The following is a 12,255-nucleotide window of genomic DNA, read 5'->3' on the forward strand; positions in this document are numbered from 1 at the left end:
TTTCAACCCCTGGTCCTCACGCGCCAGCCTCCCGAGGCGCTGGGATTACAGATGTGTACCACCATGGACACACGGATTTCTTTTCTTTCTTTTTTTAAAAAAATGATATTCTTCCTGGGGGCTGGGGTCGTGGTTCAGAGGTGGAGCGCTTGCTAGCACGCAGGAGGCCCTGGGTTCGATCCTCAGCACCACGTAAAAATAAAGATTTTGTGTCCAACTACAACTAAAAAACTAAATATTAAACAAAATAATAGTAACATTCTTCCTTCCCTTCTTCCTCCCTGCCTTCCCTCCCTGCCTTCCCCCTCTCCCGTCTCCCTTGCTAACTTGATGCTGGGCCACTTGGCTTTACCTTCTGTCATCGCTGGCTGAAGGGAGAATGTGGCTCCCCCTCCCCTGGTCCTGCAGCCCCTGGTCTGGGTGCCTCGGTCCTGCCCGCCCAAGCTTGGCCTCCGTGTCCCCACAGAGGGGTTGGAAAGCGTGACATCTAAGGGACACCGCAACGAAGCCACGAAGGCGCCGCCTTGGGTGTCTAGCTCAGCAAATCAGCTGTGAAAATGTAAGTGTTTTTAATTATCGCTGGTGCTGGGGAGGGAACCCAGACTTCGGGCATTTGGAAAACTAGCTTTACCGGCTTCACCAGCTTCACCGCTGAGTTACTCCCCAGCCAAAAGATTTTTTTTTTTTTTTAACCATCAAAATAAATGGAGGATGAGAGGGGGATCTGGCGTGGCGCCTGTCACCTGAGACCGTGTCCTGTGTCTCCTAATGCCGCTCACAATGTGACAGGGTCCATCGCCAGGGCTGATTCGGCTGACCTGGCTGGCTAGGTGGGGGTCCCTTTGCTCCCTCACCGCTCCAAGTGTGGCCCTCCCGAAGCTGCGTGCTCCATCCAAGAGGACGACCTTCCCGATAGAGGAGGTCCCAGTGGTTCCAGTGGTCGTGCAGGGCCCAGGCTGGCGGTCCACCAATCAGCACAAAATCACCCCAAATTTCCAGGCACTGGGTGGAGAGCAGGTCCCACTCCGGGATCCTGTTTTCTTCTCCGTATTCGTTACAGACAATTCAACACCGCGGCGCCTCCCGGCATCGCATCGACCGTGCCCTGCTGACGTTCAGTGGCCCTCCGCGGCGGCTGGATCATTTCACCTGTAAATATTTCACCAGGTTCGCGAGCAGATGAAGCTTTGATTTTTAAACATAACGAAACGTGGTTCCTCCCAGCAAACTCACATCAGTACCCGGTGCTCAGCGCCTCCCGTTTATGTTGAGAGCGCGTTTGGAGGTTCTAGCGGAGAACCCGGCTCCTCTGTACCCCTGACCGAAGGACCACTGGGAGTTGGCAACCGGGAGAACCCGGCAGCCAAGAAATATTTTTGCAAATTAATAAACATTCTAAATGGAATAAGTTCTGGATACACTGTCCACGTCAGGTCGTGGAAGGGAAGGAGGCCACGTGCCCAGGTCCAGGCACACAGTGGGGGCTTTGTGAACCGGACTAGTGTGCACTGGGTACTCTTTGCTTCCTGGGGGCTGGTCTGCAGCAGTGGGTGGGTCCGGGTCACCAGCAGACCAGGCTGGTGGATGCGCAGCAGCTGGGTTGGCGCCCGACATTTCCGTGGCTTCCCAGTCCCGACCTCACCCTGTAAGGGGCGCCTTCCTGAAGCTCAGGACCCGCGGGCTCGCGCGCCCGTTCCGTGAGCCTCCACCCGGTGGCGCCTTTGCAGTGTGGACAGGTCCTCTCGGGCCACCCCCCCACAGCGCTTTGGTGCTGGAACCTTCTTCTGAGCCTCCGTTGGCCCCAAGCAGACCCCAGGAATGACCCTCAGGACCTGTGTTGTGTCGGACCCTATTCTTGGATGATAATTCTCAAAACCACTGATTTGGAGATGGACATTGTTGGCATCACTCAGGGGAAGGTACTGAGACTCCAAGGGCCTCCTAAAGGGCACGTGTCCAAGCCAGCCCCATACCTGGCCACTGCACGCTGCTCTGCCAACCTCAGTTACAACCCCCTCCTCTCTACTGGCCCAGCTGGGACAGGCAGCGGGTCCCCACGTGGGCCTCCCGTTTCCCACCTGGTTGGATTTACAGGCACGTTGGCTAGGGCTGTCATGACCAGATGCCACAGGCTGGGCGCTCAGACCTCAGGGGTCACCCCCTCACAGAGGCCAGAAGGCCCAGGTGGAGGCCAGCTCCTCCCAGGTTCTCCTTGCTGCCGGGTGGCTTCTTCTCCGTGTCCTCACACGCCTGGTCTCTGTGTCTCAGAAAGCCGTCAGTCTTGCTGGTTACAGCGCGTGGCCTCCGTGGCCTCCCGTGGCCTCCCGTGGCCTTCATTACCTCCTAAAGTCCGTCTTCTGGCCGTTCTGAGGTGCAGGGGGCGGGGTTTCTGCTCTGCAGGAATGGGGGACATACTTCACTCACGCTGGGGCCGTACCCAGGACCTGGGTGTGCTGAGAACACTCCACACCACTCCTCCCCGAAGGCCCGGCACCCCAGCTCCCAGGTAGGGTTTTTATTTTGGGGGGTGTCGGGGGAGACAGAACCAGGAACTGAATGAAGCAAAGGGTCAGGCAAACGTCCTCTCAGGCCCCTCTGGGGTCCTCCCTCCCTTGTCCCCAGAGGCTCCAGTCACCTGCTTCCTGGACTCCCCTCCAGCCACGTTCCCCGTGTGTGGTCCAGAAGTGCTGGGGCGGGTGTGAGCATGTGTGCACGCGCGTAGCTGTGAATGCAGCTGTGAACTGCGCTGAGAACTGCGCTGGGAACTGCGCCGCAGGGTGGATGTGGGAGGCGGAGGCGCAGTGACAGCCAGCCCCAACCCTCCAGGACTTGAGATGACCTGACATTCTTCCTCGCCCTACGCCCACCCCTGCGTCCCGTGGTCCCAGCGGTCCTGCAGGGCCCAGGCTGGCGGTCCACCAATCAGCACAAAATCACCCGAAATTTCCAGGCACTGGGTGGAGAGCAGGTACCACACCGGGGTCTTGGTTTCTTCTCCGTATTCGTTAGAGACAATTCAACGCGCTGCCGTGGACCATCACCGTGGCGCCTCCGGGCCCGCATCGACCGTGCCCTGCTGACGTTCAGTGGCCCTCCGCGGCGGCTGGATCATTTCACCTGTAAATATTTCATCTGTAAATATTTCACCAGGTTCGCAAGCAGATGAAGCTTTGATTTTCAAACATAACGAAACGTGGTTCCTCCCAGCAAACTCGCATCAGTACCCGGTGCTCAGCGCCTCCCGTGTATCTTTTTTTTTTTAATTTTTTAATATTTATTTTTTAGTATTTGGCGGACACAACATCTTTGTTTGTATGTGGTGCTGAGGATCGAACCTAGGCCACACGCATGCCAGGCGAGCGCGCTACTGCTTGAGCCACATCCCCAGCCCCTCCCGTTTATCTTGAGAGCGCGTTTGGAGGTTTTAGCGGAGAACACGGCTCCTCTGTACCCCTGACCGAAGGACCACTGGGAATTTGCTGGGAGGAACCACGTTTCGTTATGTTTGAAAATCAAAACTTCATCTGCTTGCGAACCTGGTGAAATATTTACAGGTGAAATGATCCAGTCACCGCGGAGGGCCACTGAACGTCAGCAGGGCACGGTCGATGCGGGCCCGGAGGCGCCACGGTGATGGTCCACGGCAGCACGTTGAATTGTCTCTAACGAATACGGAGAAGAAACCAAGACCCCGGTGTGGTACCTGCTCTCCACCCAGTGCCTGGAAATTTCGGGTGATTTTGTGCTGATTGGTGGACCGCCAGCCTGGGCCCTGCAGGACCGCTGGGACCACGGGACGCAGGGGTGGGGCGTAGGGCGAGGAAGAATGTCAGGTCATCTCAAGTCCTGGAGGGTTGGGGCTGGCTGTCACTGCGCCTCCGCCTCCCACATCCACCCTGCGGCGCAGTTCCCAGCTGCATTCACAGCTACGCAAGTGCACACATGCTCACACCCGCCCCAGCACTTCTGGACCACACACGGGGAACGTGGCTGGAGGGGAGTCCAGGAAGCAGGTGACTGGAGCCTCTGGGGACAAGGGAGGGAGGACCCCAGAGGGGCCTGAGAGGACATTTGCCTGACCCTTTGCTTCATTCAGTTCCTGGTTCTGTCTCCCCCGACACCCCCCAAAATAAAAACCCTACCTGGGAGCTGGGGTGCCGGGCCTTGGGGAGGAGTGGTGTGGAGAGTTCTCAGCACACCCAGGTCCTGGGTACGGCCCCAGCGTGAGTGAAGTATGTCCCCCATTCCTGCAGAGCAGAAACCCCGCCCCCTGCACCTCAGAACGGCCAGAAGACGGACTTTAGGAGGTAATGAAGGCCACGGGAGGCCACGGGAGGCCACGGAGGCCACGCGCTGTAACCAGCAAGACTGACGGCTTTCTGAGACACAGAGACCAGGCGTGTGAGGACACGGAGAAGAAGCCACCTGGCAGCAAGGAGAACCTGGGAGGAGCTGGCCTCCACCTGGGCCTTCTGGCCTCTGTGAGGGGGTGACCCCTGAGGTCTGAGGGCCCAGCCTGTGGCATCTGGTCATGACAGCCCTAGCCAACGTGCCTGTAAATCCAACCAGGTGGGAAACGGGAGGCCCACGTGGGGACCCGCTGCCTGTCCCAGCTGGGCCAGTAGAGAGGAGGGGGTTGTAACTGAGGTTGGCAGAGCAGCGTGCAGTGGCCAGGTATGGGGCTGGCTTGGACACGTGCCCTTTAGGAGGCCCTTGGAGTCTCAGTACCTTCCCCTGAGTGATGCCAACAATGTCCATCTCCAAATCAGTGGTTTTGAGAATTATCATCCAAGAATAGGGTCCGACACAACACAGGTCCTGAGGGTCATTCCTGGGGTCTGCTTGGGGCCAACGGAGGCTCAGAAGAAGGTTCCAGCACCAAAGCGCTGTGGGGGGGTGGCCCGAGAGGACCTGTCCACACTGCAAAGGCGCCACCGGGTGGAGGCTCACGGAACGGGCGCGCGAGCCCGCGGGTCCTGAGCTTCAGGAAGGCGCCCCTTACAGGGTGAGGTCGGGACTGGGAAGCCACGGAAATGTCGGGCGCCAACCCAGCTGCTGCGCATCCACCAGCCTGGTCTGCTGGTGACCCGGACCCACCCACTGCTGCAGACCAGCCCCCAGGAAGCAAAGAGTACCCAGTGCACACTAGTCCGGTTCACAAAGCCCCCACTGTGTGCCTGGACCTGGGCACGTGGCCTCCTTCCCTTCCACGACCTGACGTGGACAGTGTATCCAGAACTTATTCCATTTAGAATGTTTATTAATTTGCAAAAATATTTCTTGGCTGCCGGGTTCTCCCGGTTGCCAACTCCCAGTGGTCCTTCGGTCAGGGGTACAGAGGAGCCGGGTTCTCCGCTAGAACCTCCAAACGCGCTCTCAACATAAACGGGAGGCGCTGAGCACCGGGTACTGATGTGAGTTTGCTGGGAGGAACCACGTTTCGTTATGTTTAAAAATCAAAGCTTCATCTGCTCGCGAACCTGGTGAAATATTTACAGGTGAAATGATCCAGCCGCCGCGGAGGGCCACTGAACGTCAGCAGGGCACGGTCGATGCGATGCCGGGAGGCGCCGCGGTGTTGAATTGTCTGTAACGAATACGGAGAAGAAAACAGGATCCCGGAGTGGGACCTGCTCTCCACCCAGTGCCTGGAAATTTGGGGTGATTTTGTGCTGATTGGTGGACCGCCAGCCTGGGCCCTGCACGACCACTGGAACCACTGGGACCTCCTCTATCGGGAAGGTCGTCCTCTTGGATGGAGCACGCAGCTTCGGGAGGGCCACACTTGGAGCGGTGAGGGAGCAAAGGGACCCCCACCTAGCCAGCCAGGTCAGCCGAATCAGCCCTGGCGATGGACCCTGTCACATTGTGAGCGGCATTAGGAGACACAGGACACGGTCTCAGGTGACAGGCGCCACGCCAGATCCCCCTCTCATCCTCCATTTATTTTGATGGTTAAAAAAAAAAAAAAATCTTTTGGCTGGGGAGTAACTCAGCGGTGAAGCTGGTGAAGCCGGTAAAGCTAGTTTTCCAAATGCCCGAAGTCTGGGTTCCCTCCCCAGCACCAGCGATAATTAAAAACACTTACATTTTCACAGCTGATTTGCTGAGCTAGACACCCAAGGCGGCGCCTTCGTGGCTTCGTTGCGGTGTCCCTTAGATGTCACGCTTTCCAACCCCTCTGTGGGGACACGGAGGCCAAGCTTGGGCGGGCAGGACCGAGGCACCCAGACCAGGGGCTGCAGGACCAGGGGAGGGGGAGCCACATTCTCCCTTCAGCCAGCGATGACAGAAGGTAAAGCCAAGTGGCCCAGCATCAAGTTAGCAAGGGAGACGGGAGAGGGGGAAGGCAGGGAGGGGGAAGGCAGGGAGGGGGAAGGCAGGGAGGAAGAATGTTACTATTATTTTGTTTAATATTTAGTTTTTTAGTTGTAGTTGGACACAAAATCTTTATTTTTACATGGTGCTGAGGATCGAACCCAGGGCCTCCGGTGTGCTAGCAAGCGCTCCACCTCTGAACCACGACCCCAGCCCCCAGGAAGAATATCATTTTTTTAAAAAAAGAAAGAAAAGAAATCCGTGTGTCCGCGGTGCTGCACGTCTGTAATCCCAGCGTGTGAGGACTGAGTTGAAAGCCGGCCTCCTCAACCGAGTGAGGATCTAATCAACTTAACAAGACCCTGTCTCCAAATAAAAATAAAAAGGGCGGGGAATGCAGCTCAGTGGTTGAGCGCCCCAGGGTTCCATTCCAGGGAGGGGAGGGGAGGGGAGGGGAAGGGGGAGGGGGACGGGGAGGGGAGGCAGTGCAGACTAGTCTGGTTCACAAAGCCCCCACTGTGTGCCTGGACTTGGGCACGTGGGCTCCTTCCCTTCCACGACCTGACGTGGACAGTGTATGCAGAACTCATTCCATTTAGAATGCTTATTAATTTGCAAAAATATTTCTTGGCTGCCGGGTTCTCCCGGTTGCCAGGGGAAGTGGGTACCAGCAACCTGGGTGGTGAGGCTGCCCTGCTCCCCGTCACCGCCTGGGCCCTGGGGCCTCAGACGCAGGCTGGGTCTGCCGGGGATCATGGGGCCTGGAAGGAGCCACTGCCTGGCTTCTGGAGGGGGACACTGGCGCGCCGGGAGGGGTGGGGAGGGGAGCAGCTCCCGGCTCCTCTCTGCAGGAAATCCTGCTCCACGGGGGTGGGGAGAGCGCAGCTGGCGCAGGTGTGGAGAGCTGTGAGGAGGCCCAGGCAGGGGGAGGCCACAGCCGGGGGAAAGTGGACACCAGAGGCCCAGAGCTGAGAGCCGTCTGCAGAGGGGGTGTCAGTCACGGGTCATGGGTGGGTCCTTGTCATGCCGCCCTCCCCCCATGCAGGATGAGGCCCCGCGGGCAGGATGCGGGCAGGATGAGGCCTCCGGATGGAACAGAGCCGACCCGCCCACTCCCCCCCTGGCTGGATGGCCCCGTCCACTCCGCCCACCATTTCTTCCTTTGTCTCTACTTCAGCTCTGAGTCTGGGGCTGGTTTGGGTAAAGAAAGGAAAGAAAGCAGCTGCTTACCTGGCTAGCCCGATGCTGTGGCCAGCGCTGGCGCTGGGCCTCTGGCCCGCTCACCTCCCAAGGCCCTGAGGTGACCCACACTGCCTTCCTATTTGATCATTCAACGACTGTTTGTCGAGTGCCCACTGCGTGCTAGATCCTGTGCAGAGTAAGTTCTGCTGACATTGAAATTGTTACGTATTATTTAAGTTTTTCAAAATTTAGCAAGTTAAAAAAAAATCGTCTTCCACTGTTTTTGGTAGGATGTGCTTAGGACACCTCTCTTGGGTGGATGGTGTTTTGCTGAGTTGGGCAGGGACAGGTGAGACACATCCCATCACTTTTATTCCAAGGGCAGATAACAACTCCCTCATCTTGTTTCTCTCTAAATTGGAGAAACTGTATGGTCCTAGAATTAAGGAAAATTTCAGATAGTGCAAAAGCACTTGGCCCAGCCAGAGGTGACCCGGAATTATATGGACTCCTCCATTCCCCCTGGGGTCTGGTGAGGGCCAGTGACTAGCCCCAGACCACAGGCAATTAGGAGAGTGTGACCCTTCTTTCTCTCTTTCTTTCCTCAGCCACTGGGGCCTTGCTTCTACAAGGTGAAGGACAGCTGCTCAACCTGTGGCTGATTTTGTGTGTGGGAAATGGCTCTTCCTGGTTCCCACTGGGATGCGAGGGCTCGTTTGTTTCTGCAGCACAACCAGCCTAACCTGACTGATACAAGGATGGACAGTGAACAGTCTGTCTCCCTCAGCCTTCCAGTCCCTCCCAGTGGAAGCTCCATTGACAGATCCTTGGGCCACTTTCCTAAAATCCCCTCTGCTTTTATGTTAGCATGGACACCCTGAGACAGCCCAGATGAGGAATTCTGGTGGAAGTTGCTGGGTTTTCCCCTTCGGCTTTTGGAACCAGGGCTCTATCCCTGTGGATACGGCAGAGAGGAAAACAGACCATGAGGAGCTGAAGGCTGGGGTCACACAGGCTGGCCAAACCTCAGGTCTTGTCCCCCATGGACGGCCAGGCCTATGCCATCCCTGCTGCCTGGGGGTGGGCAGGACCCTCCTGCAGCCAGGCAGGTGCTTATGCTCGCTGGCCACAGCCACAGACCCCCAAGCCCCATTCCCGGCCTCCTGCTCTGTGGCTGCCAGAGGTTCCCCAGTGGGCAGGTAGAAGGTGGCACTTCTGGGTACCTCCTTTTAGGGAAGGAACAGGGAGGAAGTTCAGCCAGAAAGCTCAAGCATGTCTTCTCCCTTGAATCCCCTTCCCACCGCCCCATGGGTCAAACCTGGGCCCCCAAATGGCCTCTTTTCCAGCTGTGTTGTCCTTGTTTATAATGAACATAGGAGATGTATGGCCCTAAGGTGAATTGTCATCTGACGACTTCCTTTTAAGAATTTAAACAGGCCTGGCGCACGCCTGTCATCCCAGTGGCTTGGGAGGCTGAGGCAGGAGGATCATGAGTTTAAACTAGCCTCAGCAACTTAGCCAGGCCCTAAGCAACTCAGTGAAACCCTGTCTCTAAATAAAACATAAAAAGGGCTGAGGACACGGCTCAGCTCAGTGGTTAAGTGCCCCTGAGTTCAATCCCCCATACCCCCCCCCAAAAAAAAGAGAGAATTTAAAATGGCTTCCCCCTTGAAGAAAGGTCTGCGAGCTTCATGCAAAAGTAACAGACAAAAAGAGCCGGGGCAGAAACAGGTAAGGGAAAAACAGACCCCTGCCCAGGCCACCTCCCACACAGGCTGCTGTGGCTCAGGACCCCTCCTTGAAGGTTGCTTCTCTACATCTGTGAACACCTGTGGGCGTGCCCAGGTCCCTCTGGAAGCAGATCAGGAGTGGATGCATTTAGTTCAGCGCTTGCTCCTCCGCCCCCATCCAGGGCACTGCTGCTGCAGTCTGCCTCTGGGTCAGCTGACTCACTCTTGCAAGCCTCTGCTGTTTTGCTCCAGAGCTCGGCTTCTAACAAGTCAGTACCTGTTCCTGGACCCTTTTCAAGATTGAACTTGGGATGGATTTGGTTTTTTCACTTCAGGTATGTTGACCTGGTTTGTCTCTTGAATTTTTTCCCTTTGGAAAAAAAAAATGTGTTTTATCTTAGTGTGGTGGGTTTCTGGGAATCCATTACGCCATCCCCTTTATACCTTTGGTTAAAAAACTAAATATTTTATGATGGTGTTCCTTTTCTGCGGTGCCGGGGATTGAACCCAGCACCTCGTGCATACCAGGCAAAATGCTCTGCCACTGAGCCACAGCCCAGACTGCTGCCAGGCAGACACAGAATCAGTGTAACTTCCAGGGAAATGAAAACCAGCCTAGAAAAGTCCACGCTCTCAGAAGCTCTCCAGAGTTTTCCCTGCACCAATACTAGATCATTGATACCACAAATCTATCACATTCTCAGGTGAAAATCCAGCTTGTAAGATACACACAGGCAAACATCGCGTGTGTTTCCCAAAACCTGTCAAAGCAAGGGAGGTGTTCTGATTTTTCCTGCCTACTTTTAATGTGATCAGTTGCTAAACAAACATCAAATTTGGAATCATTTAAGACTTCTGAAACCAATAATATTGGCACTTTTAGTCTTTTTCCAACGTCAGGGCCATTTTTAAGGTGTGGTTCTTATTTGAAAGCAAAGCAGTTTTTAAACATAACAGTGAAATGCCCAAGATAACACAATCAGGCTGGGCACAGTGGCACACGCTGATGTGAAGGCAGTCTGGGTTTGAACTTGCGATCCTCCTGCCTCAGCCTCCCAAGCCACTTGGGATGACAGGTGTGGGATGACAAGTGAGGGCCACAGGCCAGGCAAGACTTGTTCTTTTTAATTTCAGCTAATAAAGTTCATGCTAAAAAAAATGTATTTTAAATATGCAGTAATAACAGAACAGTCCCCTCCCTTGGGCATTGTTTGAAATATCATGTCAGTGGGCAGGGGAGGGCACAAAGATGTACATGTATTAAGATTCTGGGAAGGGTCAAGAGTAAAGATGTGACATCAATCAGCCGGTGGCCAGAGTGGCCAGGTGGAGGGTGGATTTCCCAGCTTGCTTCCTCCTTGGATTACTAGTGAGGCCTGCTGCTCCATTGTTGGCTCCCTGTGGCTCTTCCCTGTGAAATGTGAGTACACTGGTCCCTTCTGTTAGAATGTGATGTCCTCTCTCCTGTTAGAAAGCAGGTGTGTCTTCCCCACGTCAGTCAGCTCTTTATAAGCCAGAATTACTGTTCCTTTGTGACACAGCTTTTGTTTCTTCCGGCTTTCCCAGGGCCAAGTTTGCAGTTCCTATGTTGAGGAGGCTCCTTTTCCTGCTGTTATTTCACCCGTGACGCTTAGGACCTGAAGGTGCATCTCCTATTTACCCGTTCCCCCTGGATTTCTTAGTGTTTCTTTCTCTTGCAGTTGGACTCTAATTCATCTGGAATGACTCTGAGGAATGGTATCAGATGTGAGTGGAACTTGACTTTTCCCAAGCGGCCGATATTATTTCCATTATAGTTATGGATTGGAATTCCCTCCCCAATCGATTCGGGACGCTCTTTTTACACATGAGAAGGTTTCACATCTTCATGTTTTCGCTCTCTGGGCCATTCTGGGGGAATTCCTTCGTTTGTCTCTTCTTGAACCAACATACTGAGACTTTAGCTCTTCATGTCTGATACAGCAAGTTCTCTGTTATCATCCCCCCCCCCCTTTTTAAGCCTTAGTTATTGTGAACAATTTGTTCAGGCAGACAAAATTCAGAATTTGGACACACTTTTCCCAGATCATATGCAATTCTGCTTGGTACTGATTTGCTCAGTGTCCCCACACAAGTTTGTGGTGTATCTCGAGTTTTCTTCATATAGCTCCTGCCTGAATTGTTAGAAATATTATTTCTAATAAATTTATTGTAAGTACTGCAAAGCATCCCCCTCACCAGGCCTGCAGAGACCACTGTTGATTATGGTTGGTATAACAGAAAGCAGGGGATTCTGTTTGCTACTTTTTGTATATATTGCTACTTGCGAAACCCTATTAAAATTCTGAGAAGGTTTTACAGGAGGGCTTTGGGTTTTCCAGATGGGTCACTTGCAAAAAATGATGCCTCTGCCTCCTACACTTCCAGGTGATCTTCTGCATTGCCCAGGTGTGGCACAGGAACTCCTGGGGGCAGCTCTGGGATAAGGCATTCTTAATTTGAGGGACAAGCTTCTGGGTTCCAGAGGTAGGTTCTCTTGTTGCTGCTCATCTGAAATATTTTTTAAAACGTTGTTCAGAAAATGCCAGAACTAAACCCAACTCCTGTTCTTTCTTTTTTAAAGAAAAGAGTGGATGCCTCGGCTGCAGGGCGGCCTGGACAGGGTGGGTGCTCTTGTGGGCAAACCCTTCTGTACAACTTGATTCTTGACGTTGCATGACTTACTCTGGTTTTGCTTAAAACACCAACAGCAAGAGACAGTGCTCGGGGTTGGGGATTTAGCTCAGTGGCAGAGCGCTTGCCTAGCATGCGCAAGGCCCTGGGTTCGGTCCTCAGCCCTGTAAAAAACAACTAAAAAAGTATAAAAAAAAAAAAAAGGATTAAAAAGACCAAAAAAAAACAAGGTAACAGCACACACACAACCTTTTCTTCCTCATCTCCACATCACTCTTGCATTTCGGGAGGGGCAACGTTTATGACATCCTTTTTTGGGCACCGCAGCACCCATCACCCCTGGCCGGGGCTGTAGCGGTGGCACCTGCCAGCC

General features: G+C 54.4%; 2 long non-coding RNA genes across 6 annotated transcripts; one reads left to right on the forward strand and one right to left on the reverse strand.

The window, feature by feature from the left end:
• LOC124092975 (uncharacterized) lies at positions 1 to 2,927 on the reverse strand. 4 transcript variants are annotated; one of them, XR_009226894.1, is made up of 4 exons: positions 2,636 to 2,926; positions 744 to 2,394; positions 353 to 549; positions 1 to 231 (listed from the first exon to the last, which is right to left on the reverse strand). It is a non-coding gene; the product is annotated as an uncharacterized LOC124092975 (long non-coding RNA). The 4 variants fall into 4 exon arrangements; XR_006851796.2 differs by having other exon boundaries at positions 353 to 1,149; positions 2,079 to 2,394; positions 2,636 to 2,916; XR_009226893.1 differs by having other exon boundaries at positions 1 to 223; positions 353 to 2,394; positions 2,636 to 2,927.
• A 1,585-nt stretch (positions 2,928 to 4,512) lies between these two features.
• Positions 4,513 to 12,123, forward strand: LOC124092973 (uncharacterized). Of its 2 annotated transcripts, XR_009226890.1 has the most exons (7): positions 4,513 to 6,295; positions 6,472 to 6,652; positions 7,496 to 7,696; positions 8,109 to 9,565; positions 10,931 to 11,084; positions 11,637 to 11,735; positions 11,833 to 12,123. It is a non-coding gene; the product is annotated as an uncharacterized LOC124092973 (long non-coding RNA). The 2 variants fall into 2 exon arrangements; XR_006851792.2 differs by having other exon boundaries at positions 4,514 to 6,295; positions 11,637 to 12,123.
• The last annotated feature ends 132 nt before the right edge of the window (positions 12,124 to 12,255 follow it).

The sequence above is a fragment of the Marmota monax genome, unplaced genomic scaffold, assembly GCF_021218885.2.
Source record: "Marmota monax isolate L192 unplaced genomic scaffold, Marmota_monax_Labrador192_F-V1.1 WCK01_AAM20220418_F8-fsc00038, whole genome shotgun sequence".
NCBI lineage: Eukaryota > Metazoa > Chordata > Mammalia > Rodentia > Sciuridae > Marmota > Marmota monax.